This window comes from Physcomitrium patens, chromosome 1 (assembly GCF_059467195.1).
Source record: "Physcomitrium patens ecotype Gransden chromosome 1, ASM5946719v1, whole genome shotgun sequence".
Taxonomy (NCBI): Eukaryota; Viridiplantae; Streptophyta; class Bryopsida; order Funariales; family Funariaceae; genus Physcomitrium; species Physcomitrium patens.
The window spans coordinates 20,975,563-20,992,135 of NC_143410.1; the positions used below are offsets into that span (position 1 = coordinate 20,975,563).

The following is a 16,573-nucleotide window of genomic DNA, read 5'->3' on the forward strand; positions in this document are numbered from 1 at the left end:
GTATTTCGTACAAATGCACGAGTAAACCGATACCACACTCCTCAAGGTCCATCCATGGACATACATACATGTAAATTGCGACAGAATGTGATGAAACTGAAGCTTCTGGCTGCGGTGGCCCGGCAGATGCGGCAGGAATACTGCTGCGGAGGACAGGGGGAGGTGATGAGCGTCCAAGCTTTTGCGCGTGGCACACTTTTACGAAAGCCATGGGAAATTGAATGAGGGGAGGAGATAAGCAGCTACTGCTGGTTCCATGACTCCGGTGCAGCCACCGTCCCCACGGGAGGCCGGTCTCGCTGAAGGGCTGAGTCTCCGGCGTCGCTTTTGAGCTCCGGAGGTCGATGCTCTGGTCCAGCTGCAGGTCAGCTTTCCCCGTGAGTGCATCAGGTGAAGCAGAGCTCGAAAACCAGGTGCACTTCCCCGCGAGCAAAGCAACGCAAAGCTATGCAAAGCAACGCAAAGCTCTGCAAAGCAAAGCAAAGCGAAGCATATAGCGCACAGTCAAAATGCGCCTTCCACACGCTCAAGTCAAGTCAAGCGAGAGTGTACAATTCTAAAAAATTAAGTTACTTCTATAGAATTGTACAAAAGAATATTTTATTTAATTTTTTGTTTCAAATTAGCTAAGAAGCAATATTTTTTATATTTTAATTTTTTATCTACATCACCAATAGTGGCTTGCTTGGTTAGATAATCCACAAGTTCCAATGACATTTTCAAATGAATTATCTAGTTTCAGCTATAGAGGATCACAACAAAAAATATGTATTATCCTGCCAACAATCTTCAGTTTGTGGCCACATAAACATGAGAGTACAATAAAGGATGGATTGCATGAAGGGAGTCACTTTGTAGCCTACAACAGCGCAAATAATAGCTGGTCCAAATTGTTTTTAAAATGCTCATGGATGAATCGTAGGATGAATCAACCACACTATGAATGCCACTATTCCCATGTCTTACTCCATGGCAAAATAGTTGCAAAATTTTGACACAGAAAAGCCTTCTTTTGATTTACTTCGGCAGCAAGAGCCTTGTCATTATATCATTTTTTTGGGCTGTGTGTTGACCAATAAAAATTCTTTCCACTAAGAGTACTGTCAACAATTCTATATGCAATTCTGTGATGAAAAGTCTTGTGAACCCACTAACAAAAGCATAATGAAAAAAATTTAAATACCTCCAAAAGTAGCCTTTAGTACACAGCAGGTACTGCTGATGTTGCCTTCCTCCCATTTGGTTCCTGGGTCTCATCACAAGGTACATGCACAATATGATGTGAGTGACTCTCGAGAGTGCACGCCACAGCCCCCATCTTTGCATGTAAAAAACCCTAGTTCAATTTTCAACCTCAAAAATTGGTTGAATGTGCCTTCATTGTTTTGATTATTTTACACCACATTGCAACATCTTTAGCTATGCTTTTTCTGTCTTTTGATAACAGCTTTCACAACCTGCATTTTCTACATTTTCTTTTTAGGGTTTTACAAAAGAAAAAGGTATGGAAGACCCACATAGTTTTGTTGGCCCTGCTTTGGTTATGCTCCATCTATAAAACCTGCCCATTTGGAACTTTTGGTTGGATAAGGTTGACAACCCATTTTCGAGAACTTAAGCATTTCTAAGAAAAGCATCCAGTAGGTGTAGAAATGGAAAAAAATACCTCCATGTAGGGAAATAGAAATTAGGAGGGTTTCAAGTGTTTTTACACAATTTGATCCAAAAACAAAATTTATATAAATGTTTTAGTTGAAGATTCTCTTTGACCCATTCCAACATAGAGGCCAATATAATTTTGACCAATAGTGGGTTACAAAAATGAGAATCCAACTTTTACAAAACCTTGATGTGTGGTGCCTATTAGTGCTACCAAGAGTAGAAAGTCACTTAATTATATTATTACTCCATCTCAATCAATCAATAATTGCCACCTATTGATAATTCACATATATCCATTCTAAATACAATGAATTTCATTCGTTGATCATAACTTTATTTTAACTAATCCTTGACCTATTTCCAATCAATGGATATGAGATCCGGTTGTTGGACTAACAAAAATAATGTATCCTATTTGTTGGAAATGGAAGGGGGGAGAGGGTGGTCAACAATGGATTAGCTATCTTATCTTAATAAAATCTTTAAAATTTTCAAAGAGCTGAGCATATATAATATGTAGCTTGATCTTTGGATTTGCATTATCTACTATATTTGAGGCATTTGTAATTGCTCCATAGACCCACTATATTCCATTGACAATTGGTTCACCATATTTTATTTGTGTATTCAAGTTTGAGACCAATTTCTTCTATATTCATGCTAAAAATATACCATCAAATATTGTTTGAGCTTTAATACCTACAAACTTGAATTTTTTTTCTTCTATTAATCACTATTCCAAACTATATCAGTATAAGCATAATTAAACACTAAAATGCAACATAGTTTTAAAAATATTACCTACACATTGTATTTTACAAATTGATGATAGAAGGTGTCAAAAGAGAAAACAAGATAAGAAAAAGATATTTTACAAAATTCACTTGATCCAATATTTTTAATATATTGGCTCTTTATTGATATTTTTTTTGATATTTTTTATTTTTTTTAATTTGAGGATTCAAAAGCAATCCATAAATGGCTTTTCTGGTTATTTTAAGATCTTTTTAAAATATTAAATAAATTCAAAGATTTATAATTAAATTAAAATTTTCTTCCTTTGAAATTAAGTTATAGAATAAAAATCTTATTGTAATATATTACAAACATTTTTTTTCTACTCTATTCTTATTTAATACATTTTTAGGAAAATATTAAATTAATCCAAATAAATCTTAAACTGACCCACCTTTGCTCTTACCCAATTGTACCACATCATATCTTTGTCACCAATATGGCAACAACAACAACTATATTATAATTGTAGATTACATTACATTAAGTGCTATAATAATCTAAATTCTCTTTTATATACTTGAATGCTATTTTTTTAGATCTTATATAATCTACATAATCCTAAAGTTTAGATTTAGACATCCTACACCCTATACAAATTCTAAATCCTATATTTTACATTCTAAACTCTACATTTTATATTCTAAACCATATATCTTACATTTTACACTCCAAACTTGTATTCATGCATTTTTACTCTAAGTAAACTAAGTTTGTAAATGTGTCTCTATAAAAGGTGGTGTTATTGATACTATAAAGGTATGTAAGATCCTTTTCCAAAGAAAGAAGTGGTTTAAAATTTTTCTTGCACAACATTTCAATCTATTTTATATTTTTGTTTTAATTTAAAGTTTCTTTACAATTACATTTGTTTCATTTTTTATTATATTAAGACTTTTTTTCTATAGATTATTTTTAATGATTTTTATAAATTTGAGCACAATATAATGAAAGAAAAAATATATTATTTGATTCACTTCTTTTATATGTTAATTGCCAAAGTATTAGCAATCATATTATATATATTTTTTATATCATTTGAACCTTCTTTTTTAGTTTACTAATATATTTTTTGTAATTTAAAAATATTATAATAAATAGTTTGATAATCTTAAGAAAATGAATAAACTCCTTATATTTTTACTTGCACACAATATATACTATTAAATGATGGAAAAAATATTTTATTTTAATTTTTTTTATAAAAATAATTACAATAAAAAATAAATTTTATAATATTTGCATTGGAAATTTGAATTAAGGGTTTAAAAGTTTGTAAAATATTTGAAATTTTAAATAAAATTATCATGTATATGACAAGATACTTTTAATGTTTATTTTAAAGAAATTCTAAATATTTATATATTCCAAATAGAAATATCAAAAGTTTAATAATAACAAAAATAGTATTAAAACTTTAATGATATTTTATAAATATCAAAATATGCTTATGTAGAATAATGCTTCAAAAAAATTCATCATCCATAATTCTTTTTAAAATTATATATTATAATTAAATATAATACATTTAAAATATTATATAGAAAAATTTTGTTCAATAAATAATTTTGTAGATTATTAAAATATTATCTAAAAAAAATCTAAGAAGAAAAATACTTCTTTGGTTTGAATATATATTGTTTGTAATGATTGCTTGTAACTTCTTTTGAATACACTTTAAATATATTTTATTAAAAATTTCAAGTAAGATAATTGATTTCTAATTACTTAAAATCTTTCTATCACCTTACATATATAGCAATATAATTTTTTTTTATCTTATCAAGTATTTTGAAAGAAGAATTTGAGTATTATTTTATTATTTGTGTTTATATAATTATTGCCTATGTAAATCTAGAATTATTTTAAATACGTTACTTTTTCTTCATCTATACTTGAAATGATTTTGTTGGCTATATTTTTTTAGAATTTTAAATTTGTATGAATATATATTTTTAATTATATTTAAATTTAGTTATTTTTAAATATTTACTAAATCTTTAATCAACTTAGATTCTATAGTTTTCAGCCTATAAAAGGAAATTTTGGGTCTTTTATTATGATTTTTGAAATTAAAATTTAAGAAGATATTTTTTTAAAATATGATTAATCACCTATATTTTTTCTTGATTATTTAATAAATAAAAACTATGTAGCTTAAAGTGGCTCTTTTTTAATTTTTTGAATAGCAATTGAGGACATTTGTCATCATATGCTTTTAATTTTATTTAAAAATATACTTTGATATTTTCTTGTTTATAATATTTAAGATATCTTGCCTTTTTTAAGTGCTTAGTTAGAATTTTTATTTTTATTTTAATTTTATAATGGTTTATGTAATGAATTACACTTTTTTAAGTCTTGATAAAACATCTATTTCTTGTCTTATCTTTTGGTATACTTTCTGTATGCAAAATTTCTTAAAAAATTCACCTAATTTTTTAATTATATTTTAAAAAAAATACTTCCTACAATATGTTGTCAAAAAAATTCTAAATACTTGAACTATGAACTTTAAGTCTTTAAAGAAATGAGAGTTGATTTTGTAATTTAAAAACTTTAGAAGAATCTTGTATATTGAATAAAATATTTAATAAATGGATAATATAATAATGCCACATTTCATTTATTTCTATATGAAAATCTTATTGTTTTGTAGAAAGGTACTATTGCTCACATAGAATTTATCTAACTTTACTCTCAACTGAATACCATCAATATAATTATTTTATGAAAAATTTAAACAAGTTTTATTTGTTAAAAAGATATTCAAATCAAATATTAACTTTAATAAACTTTGTTGGTTTATTTCAATTCTTGCCAATATTATTTTTATAATTTAAATATTTATTACATGATTCATTTGTTATATTTCAACCTCTAAATATAATCTATAAAAATTGCTCATGTAACATACTTTTTAGGTCTATCCAAAAAAATTCCTATCCAAATATTTATGAGACATATTAATATTCTATATTCCAAATATTCTTTGAGAATATTTTTTAATATAATTTAGATTTATTTAGATTTTCGGTTTTTTTGTATGAAAAAATATTCTCTGAGAATATCTTTACAATTAGATATTTGATAGTAGATGCATCAAGAATACAAACGCTACTTGCTCCTACTCTCTTAGGATTTCTTACATATCTTACAACAAGTTTTAGAATACAGAAATCTGTTACCACAACATTAATATTCTTAAAACAATAAAATATTGTACTGAGATTGAACACTACCAATACAGCTAAAAAATGTGTGAATTCTGAGTAGATTACTCAGCCCACAAATTCTGCACGAAAAGCATTCAGTTTCATAGAAGTAAAGATTAGAAGAAAAGTATCCCTCATGCGAAGCCACTTGGGTTTTCTTCTTCTTTCACAGCAATTGGCAACCACTCAGATTTCTCCAAATCCATTGCAGGTAGGAGTCACCAAAAGTGAACGATCGTCGCCACTGCTGACCCCCAACAATGCTTTGTGGTCATAGTTATTAAAGACATATAAATTCAAGTGAAAGAGACAACGCAGCTGCCGTCAACTTGATATCAGGTGGAGACACTTGCACATTCAAGTCATCCGCAAATTTTGCTAGTGGGAGACTCTAATCCTATGTGAGGTTGATCAAGCTTGATTCCTCGCGTTCTACACCACCCAGCCTTCTTCGTTTTCTTCCTTGGCCGTCAAAAATTGTATTTTGTTCATGTTATGACATCCCAATCTGGGGTAACCAATGCAATTCATGGCTTCATTTTTGGGTGCCACCATGCTGCTAACCCTCCTCTCACACACTCTCTGCTTGTGTGTTTAGTGGACCTGATTTTCCAACTTAATAACTCCATGAATTCGCAGTTTCCATTCACTAGTCTGTTGGTTATGTCAACCTCCTTGTTCAAGTCCATGTGCTCTTTGTCGGAGACTAGCTACCCTTCCCGGACTTTCGTGCACACCTTTTCGAATCACGATCGCTACTTTCTCCTTCATCGCTGATACTATCTCACCAGAGGTTTCTCTCTCTCTCTCTCCCCCCCCCCCCCCCCCCCCCCTGCTTCTCTGTAGCGACGTTACTTCATGTTAATTTCCATTCCTCTTGTTTCCTCTTGCTTCGATACTTTTGATGGAGTGATATCGATTGAATTTGTTTGCATAAAGCCAGATGTGTTCCTGTCGTTGTTGTCGTTGTCTATCTCTTGTATGCTCAATTCCGGATCCATTTCTGTTGGCAATGTGGGTGTCATTTTTTGCAACTACATTTTTGATGTTGGGTAATATTTTTGCATACGTTGATCGGATCTAGAGGGGTAGCAATGTGCGACCAGTCTCTTGGAGTTGTTTGTTTATCCTAATGCAAAGTAATACAAATACATGGTTTGTATATTCTATGGTTGTTTAGACTTTCTTCAAGAATATACCTATTTTGGATATTGCTTACAAAGAAATCTTTAAAATTTCATTTATTAGAATTTTATAATCATCCAAAGTAGAATTGTAGAATTTCTTAGGATGTTTATGATATATATGCCTAGATAAGGTATGTATGCAACTATGTACTCTTTCCAAATAGGTTGACATAGTAGAATCCATTGCAAAGTCTAAAATACATTTTTTTTATTGCAATAAATTTTAATAGAAACTAAAAACTTGGTTTGCCTCCCTTAAACTAGCTACGCTCATTTATGCAATGTGATTCAAATTGTACTTACAATGTTAAAGAATTCTAGCAATGTTTGTAATACCACAAACTATATAGTACATTGTAAGCCAAATAATTGGAAGGTGAATGAAGTAATTATAACAAGTTTTATAAAAATATATGTTAAAAAAATCTAAATCTAATAAATAATTTAATATTTTCTTGGAATATATTATAAATTTATTTTTTGATATATATGGAATTGACAGCAATTAATTAGTTGAAGACTTTTTTTATCTTTCAAATTATTTTCTTTAATTAATTTTTCCTCTAAAAGAAAAAGAAATTATTTGTCACAAATCAATATTGGTGTATAAGAATTTTCTTATAGAAAAAAGTTATCTGTGGCATTGTGATGAAATTTTTGCAGTGGCCTGAATCCTAGATTACTTGGAAAATTGAACAAAGCACCTTCAAAGGGAGGAGGGATACTTGGTTAGAGTATTAAAAGAAAGTGAGACCAACAAAAATCACATTTAAGAAATTTAAATATACAAGAATAAAGAAAGTGAAATGAAATATAGAAACATTTGAATAGTGTTTTTCTTATTCAGTTTTATAATGATTCTTTTCCAGATTTAAGTTGTATATTTACAAAATCAAATACTGATATATTAACATAAATGTCTTACACAAAATACACTCTGATTTATAGTAAAGCTTTTTTAATGATAATTATCTATATGTAAAAATAAAATTTATTGTGTGAGTTAATATATTTCACAACAACTTATACCAATTTATTTATTTTATTGAACACTGTAGTGAGAGATTGTTGTTGTGATACATATCACAACATGAAGATATCGTTAAACAATCAGGTTATTTTTTGATTTGCACTTTGAAATCAATGTCAAGTATGATAAAAAAGGAAAAAAAGAAAAAAAGAAAAAATTATAAAAATCTTATATTATGAAATTGAAATGAAACCAGTGTTTTAAGAAATATTTGTGAATTGACAATTTATAGCATATGGATGCAACCACAAAGCAGTGGCAGAAGCATTATTCTATATGGTTAATCTTGTAAAAAATATTTAATTTTTGTATAACAATCCATGTCTTAGAACACATGGATATAAAACTTTTAAATTAATAATAATAAAAGACTTTCACGTTGAATTATACAATTAAGCATTAGAAATAAGATGTCTAAATTTAGATTTGAAAAATTGCATGTACTAGAAATAATTTGAAAGAACCTTGCGTTCATTTCAAAGAAAATTGTGATAAACTTGCCGAGCTTACCACAAATTAGCACGTCCTGTCCATGATGTCTTGTACCGCGCCACCGACATATACCTCAAGGTTTTGTGTACCCCACCCTGTGGTTTTCAAACTCTAAATTTGATTCTTATCGCTTTATCAAATTACTTTAGAACGCTGGAAATTATAATGCATTTTTTTTCTTTTTTGAATTATCATGGCAAGGTTGTGATATTCTCGAAAGCTTTAGGGGGTTGTAGATTATCTGACATTGAGTTGGGAAAATTTTTGAATTGCAGGAACATCCAATGCTTACAAAGAGTGAACGGAAAAAGATTTGCAGAGTGATGGATTGTAAGAAGCTATCCATGGATGCGTGCATGCACGCCGCTCAGAATGATCGTCTCCCTTTGCGAGTTGTGGTCCAGGTCAGTCGCCCCAACTTCGTGGAATTAATTGTAGCTTAGGAACGACACTCATGCATCACAAGTTCATTTCGTGTAAGCATGTAAGCACTTTTTTCTGAACATTAAAGTAAAATGCACTGTGTTTCAATCTTCCACATAGATACTACTCTTTGCAGCTTCACAAGGCAGCTTTCGATGTGCCCACAGAATTTGGTGATGTGTGCATTGGTAGGTTTTGTTCTTCAATTGAACACCTTCGTGTGCGACTACAATTTCAACAAGACCCTACAGAGAGGATCTGAAGACAGGCATTCATGGAGAGGAAAGGACCCGATGTCTGTATGAACGTAGTGGCATAAAGAATCTGTAGTCGATCGTTTCGTAGATAATTTATTACTTTAGTTCAGCATCTTCAAGCAGTGTCATTTGGTCAAGGCTGAAGTATGTAAGATGAGCACTGGAACGAATGTGCTATCAGCTGCGGCTGCTGGCACGTGCGCTGCAATATTGACACAGGTTTGTAATCGATGCTGTCAGTTTTAAGCATTGGTTCGGCGATCATGCTTTGGTTTTGGTTGTTGAGCAACAAATTAGCTCTTTGTGAGCTTGTATTCTGGAGTGTCGATTGAGTGCTGTAACAAGCTGCTGCATCGACCGGGATGCAAACGAGCTCATTCGGAAATTCGAAAGGTTCACGGGCCACATTGACTGAGAGCAGCTGGCCAGGTTCATCCGAAGTGTGAAGTTACGACGGCAGGGGCGACAGCGGCGACAGTGGCGGAGGTGCCGGCAGAGCTCCCAGAAGTGCCGTGCCTAGAATTGTGCGGCACGCGGCTTGGGTCCCGAAAACAGCTAAAAAAAGGATTCTTGTGATAAGTTATCAGGGGGCATATTTGCAATTTTGACAAAAATCATGCGTATATTTGCAATTATCAAGAATTCAGGGGTATTTTTGATATTTCCACATATTTCAAGGGTATTTTTGATACTTTTCATATTTGTTTAAATCTAAAGTATTTTTTTATTATAGAAGCTCTTGAATAAATTAATAATTTAAATTCAATATTGAGTGGATACTAAATATATATATATATATATATATATATTGTGGATTAAAATAGAAATATAAAATACTTATAATAAAAACTATCATAAAATCAACAAAAATATAATATAAAGAAAAGTAATGTTACAAATCTTAAAGTAAACCTTAATCAAACCCTAGATCTTAAACAAACTCTTAACAAACCTTATAGCAAAATGGAATCTCAACAACTAATGATCAAAGCATTGATATCAACTCAAAATTTGCATACTTCTTAATATCTTAATTAGGAACAAGCACAAGAAAGATGAAATTGATTGCACTTACTAATTGAGAAAAAATTTAAATAATTCAATCGGGTGTTGGATAGCTTCCTACTCCAACCTAAATGCTAAACTTCCAGTGCTAATATCTCCTTCTTGAATTGTTGAATTGCTCTAAAATTTCACTCAAACATTGGAAATCAAGTCTAGTATCTATACAAAAAAAAGATTCACTTTAATGTAATTGACAAATTGCTGAAGATCTTAGAAACACTCACTAATCTTCAAACTCCAATTTTTGAGACTTCAATCCACAAAAACTCTTATATGCTTTAATCTAACCATTCTATGAATTTCAAAATTTGTATATATATTCACAACTAGTACACCAACACTTTGTTCAAATTTCACCATACCACAAAACACAAGAAATCTTCAAATTTGTAAACATATTTTTATTTTTCAAATCCTAATCCTACTAAGAACATTACTAACTTTGAAAATCCCTCAAAATCTCAATATTGATTCAAATGACATGAAACCAATGCTTAAATATTTTTTCTCAAGTTTGCTCTCAAATACCACTCTTCAATCTATAAAAGAACCCTAGAGTCATTCTAGGTATGTGGTTTTGTGTCTCAGGGTCTGATTTTGATTTAGGTTGACAACTACTCCTCTTTGGGTATTAATTCTTGGCTTCTTGAGATAAATTTTGCTAAAACCTACTCTTAACTCCCTCCTACATATGCTTATATTATTTAATTTTCCAATCCACTTTGTTTTGAATTATTTATGGTTCTACAAAGTAAATAGAAGTCTATTTTGCAAAAAAGCAATATTAGCATTCTTTAGTTTTACAATCTTTTCAACTATTATCTATATTTCTAAGATAATATGCTAAAATATTCTAAAATAAGATCTTCTACAATATAATATTTTCTTCTTTCTTTCATTCATTAGACATATTGCATTACAACAATATGGAATTAATACTTTCATAATGGATTATAATTGTGGTATGTAGATGCAACTAATTAAATTTTCTACTCAGTCAATTAAGTGTAATTAATCAAAAAAAATGTGGAATTATATTGGCGTGCTTTTGAAGCAAGTTTCCTACTATTATTTGATATTTTTATGCTTATATTTATAATATTATGCTATTATATGCATGAATTAGATATTATGCTCATATATGTGTATGTGGGTAGTCTATGCTAACTTCAAATTTGTATATACACTAGATATCTTGACTTTATTTGTTATTTTACTACACTTACTTGAAATCAAAAGATTATGTGTTTTACATAACTATTTGAAGACCAACGTTACAGATTTCCACAAGATCTTTGGTTGTTATCATACCAAGAATATTTTCATTCTAAATTTTTACTAAAAGCACTTGAATATAAAACCATAATTTAGGCGTTTTGTTAAGCTTTTTATATTTCTTTGTTCTAATTGATTGGTAGGAAATATTCTAAAGATAGGCATTGAGGTAGGATCCATAGTAATGCTTCTTATCAATTACCACCCTAATCTCTATACAATTTGTTGGAATTTTTGATTTATATAATTGTTGTACCAGTTTGTCTATATGGTGGATTCATTTCATGAATTTATTACTATCCATTCATCTTTCAAATTTATTTATAGTTTCTTTGTTGATCCATGTGACAATTTGTTTATTTGTTTCTTTGTTGATCGCTGTAGGGTTTGTTGTTTTGTGGCTTGATACTTTACAAGACACACCATGGCGGACTAAAGCTGTGACTGAGAACTCACCATCAGCAGGGTATTTGAAGAGGATTGTATGGGCAAGAGCAGAGGTGTATGTGTGTTCTTTTTATTGTTTCAGATTTTTTAATGTTTTTTTTGTTGATCCATGTGTTTCTTTGTTTTTAATTTTTATTGTTGTCTGTTTGTTGTTTGTTTGATCAGCCATTTACAAACTGAGTAAGGTTTGAATCTGCAAAAAAATCATTTTGATAAACCTAACAGCAACTTGCAACAACACCAGACTGTGGCAGAAAGGTCTTGCCACAATCAACATTTATTAGAGCTATGAAGACAAACAACAACCAATGATAATAAACAACAATACTAGAACATATGTGAGTCTTAAATTCTAGAAGTTTTTTAATTCTTGTGTATTTTTTTGTTTTTGTTTATTTTTTTATGTGTATGAAATATGTTAATTCTTAAATGGGAGCCAATTTTTTATTTGTCATCTTTTGGCTTATATATTTTTGTTTAAAATATTAAAAAACTTGTACCATAAGGTTACTTTTTTTAATTGTGCTACTATATAAACAAGTTCTTCAATTTGCAAGTATTGTTTCTTATCATTGTAGTGCTCATCTTTAATATTGGTGATGATACTCTTGCAACACAATAGACGAAGTTATCACTAAGATAATAAGTGCTATATTTATTACAAATTTACTGCTAGAAATAAAGACTTCCTATGTAGTACATTGTTCAATTGAATCAATCTTTGATAATTCTTTGTCAAAGCCAAAGAAATCTTTCTTTTGTTGTAGTGATATATAGAGCATTGAGAGTTAGAAGATGTGTAGGAATTCCAAACTAGCAGTAAGAAGATGAATGCATATATATCATGTAGTTGGAATATATAGGATATACGTAAATAAATGAGTGCATATGTAGTGCATCATTATATAAAGAATATAGATCATTTTGGTGCTGAAAGTTCATCATTATTTTGGAACTTATATTGGTTGATTAGACCTTTTATAATAAAACTATATGGTATTTATTAAGAAAATTATGCATTGTAATAAAAAAAATATATATATATATATATATTACATGATCATATCTATTATAATCAAGTATATGTAATATCTAAGATATTTTTCATAAATCATAGTATTTTCTTGGAAATAGTATTTAAACATATCCATTATATTCTTCCACATCTACAATCAAAGGACCTAAAAATGTTATTCTTCTATAATGATGGTTTATTTTGTTGGTGTGATTTAAATTGAAAAGACCATAAGAAGGTTTCATTAACAAACTTGAATACAAATATAAATAATAGTGATTTAGAATTATAATTTATATATTTTTAATTATGTGATTTTTAAAAAATTATAACAATAATCCATGTATTATTATTATTATTATTATTATTATTATTATCAAAAGATATTATTATTATTATCAAAAGATATTATTATTATTAAAATAATCTTATTATTAAAAGATATTATTATCAAAAGGTATTATCAAATCATTTTTTTTCTTTTTTAACAAATAATATGCTAATCATCAATTATTGAACTATTGCACAATAAAGACAAAGAACACATGAACATGCTAAGCATTACATGCAAGCAAATAAAAAACAAAGAAGTAGATAATTAAATGCATAAGATGGATATAAAAATAACTTAAATAATGTTGCATCTATATGCAATTGTCATGCAATTAAATAGTTAAAACAAAGGGCATGTATAATCATTGAAGAACATAGAAAATAGAATAAATAAGATGTAGAAGATATGCTACTATGATTAATGGAAATAATGGTGGTAGTAGAAAGATTTCTCAACTTATGAATCTTTGAGAAAATGTACAACTAAAATAAAAGGCATGAGACGAAGCAATCTAACATGCACAATGAGAAGAAGAAGCAAGGAAATATAGAAGCAAGAAAAATTGATTAATAAGTGGAGCAATTTTTCATGAATATCATAATATAAGAAAAATATTAGAAGATTGTTATAATATTAAAAATATGGATGTTTAATGCCCATATTGCAAGGCATTCCATTGAATAGATGAATAAATCATACTATTGACAAAATTAAATTCATGATTTAGTATATGTTGTTTTTATAGAAGGTTAAGTTTCTATTTCTTGAAGATCTCTTATTATTAATTAGAAAACTACTTCATTGACAAGATGAATAAAAAAAGAAATTTTTGAAGATAATATTCTATAATATAATTTTGCAAATGCATTTACATCCTTGGTACAAAAGTAAATAATATTATCTTAGAAAGTTATAATTTGTATAACTTTTACATATTTGAAGAGCCTTGGCATCAAATAGATACCTTTCTATTCGAAGAAGGTATAGAAGTAAGTTATATGCAACTTTATATTTGTGATCTAGATATTGCACATAAAGCAAGAATGGGACACAACAACAATTTTTCAGTTCAAATAATATAAGAACTTTAAGAATATTTGAAAAAATATCATGTAATGTTTCTACTTTGTTGAAAAGCTCATAAAATATTTTTTGAAGCAAGAGAAATAAATATTGAGTATTACTCAATATTTTAATATATATGTATATCATCACTCAATACATGCTTCCTTTCATATTAACTATTATTCAATATTTTCAACATTCACATATATTTGATACAATGACTTCAAATCCATGGTAGCTATAGATTTTAAGTATACTCCTTTTACAACAAAGGCCTAAGAATCATCCCAACTTAGTAACAAGAATATCTAAACTCAAGAGCCTTGCATTAATTGAAGATGTTTATAAGTATCATATTTTAGGACATGCACTTATAAGAATGTATACTATTAAATTTTAAAAGTGAGGTCTTTCACATATATATTTTTATTCTTTTTTAAAAATAACAAGAAAATAAAAGATTTAGCTAATGATGATATACTCAATTATGTAGAGTTCTCTATTGAAAAGAAGATCTATTGTTATTTGAGACAATTAGCACTTACATGGTTTATAGTCTATGTGGATCTCAAAATATGTAAGCGCCATGCATGAACGATAGAATATATTAAAAGATGTATCTAAAAGAATATTGAGAAGTAATATCAATGGATGGTGATGGCTACCTCCAAATCATAGAAAGTATGATAGAAGAATTTTTAAGATTGGCAGTTATATTATATAGAATTGAGATATTATTCCATATAATCTTACATTTAGTAGAAACTATAACTACCATATTAACATTAAGATTTGTGCTATGGTTTATATTATGAAATATATTCATAAATATATCTATAAAAGAAATGATTTTATAACAATACAAATTAAAAATAAAGAAGATGATATCAAGTAATATATTGATGTACAGTATATTAAATCTCTACAAGCAACATAACATTTATTTGGAATAAAAATACATGAATTTTTTTAAAATGTGGTTTGATTAGCATTGTATCTTCTTAAAATGTATCAAGTCATTTTTAATCAAAATAATGAGACAATTGAAGTCTTATTCCATAGAGAGTGGAAAAAATATTTAATTATATTTTTTTAAATGTATAAATATAAGTATCAAGAATTTTTGTAGCATTTTGTATGGAACAAGACTTGAAAGAAGTATATAATAAAATAATTTAGATTTGCAATTAAAAGATTATATTTTGTTGATCCTAATATAGAAAAAAGATTCTATCTTTAGCTTCTTTTAACAATGGTAAGTAGACCACATTCATTTGAAGATTTATATTATATAAATAGAGTATTTCAACCAAATTTTAAGAGTGCATATTTAAAAATGGAATTATTAGAAGATGAAAAAGAAAAGAATAAATATTGAAAAAAATCCTCTATAATGAAAATAAAAAAGTGGTTGAAATATTAATTACTATTATTCTTCTTTAATGTTTATTTGAATATCTAAAGTTACTATGGAAAAATGTTCAAAGAAAGTTTTTGTAATAATGTTGATTATCAATTATTCAAAATAATAGGATTAAAAGGCCAATGAAATGAGAGATATTAAATTATGGACTATTTTTTTGATAAAATTCTTCAAACATATATATATATATATATATATATATATATATATATATATATATATATTTATTTTCTATTTATATTATTATAAAAAATAAAAATACTATAAATCAAATGTTAATAAAATATATGTCATAGGATTGTAATAAACTAAAAAAATAGAAGAAGAATGTGTGCCAAATTTGAATGATGAACAACACAACATATATTTGAATATCTTTGTTTTAATAAATAATAATCCTAGAAAGCTATATTTTTTGTAAAAAAAACTATCATGAAGTGAAAGAATACTTATTTATAATACAACAACAATGAAGTTTTAAAGTAATGGAATTTATTTTTTATGTGTTGTTTCTTTTAGAATTACAGCATAACTTTTAAGTAGTCAACGGACTGCACACTCTATGTTGAAAACTCTGCTCTATCTTGGTAAAGATTTATTAGGTAGTATTGCAAAGAATGCACCATAAGCAAATATGTTGAGAAAGAAAATTCTTGTTATTTAGGATGAAATACCAAAATAACATTGCTATTGTATTAAGGCAATCAATAGAATTTTCAAAGACATAATATCATATATATATATATATATATATATATATATATATTTATCTAAATAAAAATTACTAGGTAGAAGATAAATATAAGTAGATTTGATATATCTTGTGAAAAAGTTTTTTAAAAGCTTCATAGATGTATATTTAATTTTATATATATTTATAGTTGATTG

At 28.0% G+C, this 16,573-nt stretch overlaps 1 long non-coding RNA gene across 4 annotated transcripts; it reads left to right on the forward strand.

The window, feature by feature from the left end:
• The first annotated feature begins 9,969 nt into the window (after window positions 1-9,969).
• LOC141046263 (uncharacterized) lies at window positions 9,970-12,690 on the forward strand. 4 transcript variants are annotated; one of them, XR_016504734.1, is made up of 3 exons: window positions 9,970-10,754; window positions 11,097-11,901; window positions 12,014-12,690. It is a non-coding gene; the product is annotated as an uncharacterized LOC141046263 (long non-coding RNA). The 4 variants fall into 4 exon arrangements; XR_016504737.1 differs by having other exon boundaries at window positions 12,093-12,690; XR_016504738.1 differs by having other exon boundaries at window positions 9,970-10,732.
• The last annotated feature ends 3,883 nt before the right edge of the window (window positions 12,691-16,573 follow it).